The sequence below is a fragment of the Nelumbo lutea genome, chromosome 6 (genome assembly GCF_056320005.1).
Source record: "Nelumbo lutea isolate HS-2025 chromosome 6, American lotus-T2T, whole genome shotgun sequence".
In the NCBI taxonomy this organism is placed as follows: Eukaryota; Viridiplantae; Streptophyta; class Magnoliopsida; order Proteales; family Nelumbonaceae; genus Nelumbo; species Nelumbo lutea.
The window spans coordinates 48,082,827-48,084,938 of record NC_142689.1 but is presented as its reverse complement, the minus strand read 5'-3'; the positions used below and the strand labels follow the sequence as shown (position 1 = coordinate 48,084,938).

Below are 2,112 nucleotides of genomic sequence, written 5' to 3'. Positions count from 1 at the left end.
CCGTGGCAGCACCAGCCTTTGAGTGAATAATTAAAGCTGAAATCTCTACTTCATCTTCACCCAGATCTAACAAAGCTTTACAAGAGGCATAAGGAGTAATCACCATCGGCTTTTGCAGGTTTATTTCTCTGAGTATCGCCTGCGCAATACCTCTCCAATCCTTTGGTGAACTTGAGGTTTCCACCACAAATTTCTTCCCCCAGTTCTCCATTTCTACTGATGCTACTAGTTTAGAACTTCTTTGTCCTTTTTCTGCAATCAACCAGTTTCTGTCACTGGGTTCTTCCATTCTCTTTTGTATACCCCCTTTCTTTTCCTTTGCTACAACCTCTACTTGTTTTGTTTTCAGCCGCTGAATAAAGTCACTCAATACCTGTGCCACTGCCTTCCAACCATTACCCCTTCAACTTTCTGGGAAGCAGACCACCTGCAGAGTTATGTAATAACCTTTTGCATTCTTTTTGCATTCCAACTCATACCTCTTTCTTCCATCAAGGTTGAACTTCGTAAAGTTCATTTGTTTACCTTTAGAACTTGCTTCTAAACAAACTTCTGCATCCATTCGATCACTTCAAGACCTTCCAGCAATATTGTAGTTCTCTTTGCCTCCCAAATCTTCAAGCTCTGCTGGCAATACCTGTGCCACTGCCTTCCAACCATTACCCCTTCAACTTTCTGGGAAGCAGACCACCTGCAGAGTTATGTAATAACCTTTTGCATTCTTTTTGCATTCCAACTCATACCTCTTTCTTCCATCAAGGTTGAACTTCGTAAAGTTCATTTGTTTACCTTTAGAACTTGCTTCTAAACAAACTTCTGCATCCATTCGATCACTTCAAGACCTTCCAGCAATATTGTAGTTCTCTTTGCCTCCCAAATCTTCAAGCTCTGCTGGCCTCTGATCCTTACCTCTTCAAGAATGAAAACTTTTGCTTCAATCTTTCTCTTTCCTCCATTTTGCAACTTCTACAAACCTGTTCTCCATCTCTCTCAGTGACCTTGTCAGCTCCAAATGTATAAGATACACCTCTGTCATTTTCTCCCCATCCTTGTATATCTTTATCAGGATCAACCCATAGCAAATCACAGAGAAGTCCTTGATCGGACACATCAACAGGGCGAGCAATATTCTGTATCTGATCCAAGTTCTTCAAGTCAGGGGACAATCCTCCATGCATGCAAAGGATCTTGTCATCAATAAGAGCAGCCACTGGCAGGCAGTTGAAGCAATCTGTAAATGTCTTCCAAAGGCGGACATTAAACCTTCTCTTGCACTCGTCATAAAACCCATATATTCGATTGATGGAAGCACACTCATGGTTGCCCCGAAGAAGGAAAAAGTTCTCCGGGTAATTAATTTTGTATTCAAGGAGAAGGCAAATGGTCTCTATGCTCTGCTTACCACGGTCCACATAATCCCCAAGGAAGAGATAATTTGCGGAAGGTGGGAGTCCACCATATTCAGAAAACCGAAGAAGATCAGAATACTGACCATGGATATCTCCTGCCAAAGAGTCAAGTAGTTCAGCAATGGAGATTTCATTATTAAAGCAAATGAATGGAGCTACACTTTTACTCCACACAAGATATTTGCAGTTTAACAGAAAATGTTGTAATTGAATTAGAGAACTTGGTAAATATGAAAATTATCTTTATGCATTTGCATCAGCTGTGTAGACACATGGGTAGATGCCCAACAAAACAAACAACTTGCTCCTTCCGGTACTTAATAAAATTCAAAATATAGCTGCCTTTTGTCTGAGATACTCATTACTCAATCGAAATCCACAATCATTTTTCTCAAATATCAATCAAAACAATCATAAAAGCATGTAGATAATGGGAGTTGTCATTTTTGTATCTGAGATAACAGGCTTTGGAAAGGCAAACATATGCTGTTACCATGTGTTAGACAATGTCTGTTATAAAATCTGATTAATCTTAACACCTATGATGTGACACATAGGATGAAGTCAACAAAAAGATAAATGCTTAGATATGAATATTTGCCCTCTATTAGTTCTTTATTGGGTAAAAAACCAACCTGGTGGAGTCTGTGGATGAGACACTGATCCTGAACATTACAGGAGTTGGTCCATGAGGGTCCCCCAT

At 39.9% G+C, this 2,112-nt stretch overlaps 1 pseudogene; it reads right to left on the bottom strand.

Annotated features, from left to right (window-relative positions):
- Positions 1-746: 746 nt before the first annotated feature.
- LOC148848845 (serine/threonine-protein phosphatase PP1 pseudogene) lies at positions 747-2,112 on the bottom strand (annotated as a pseudogene).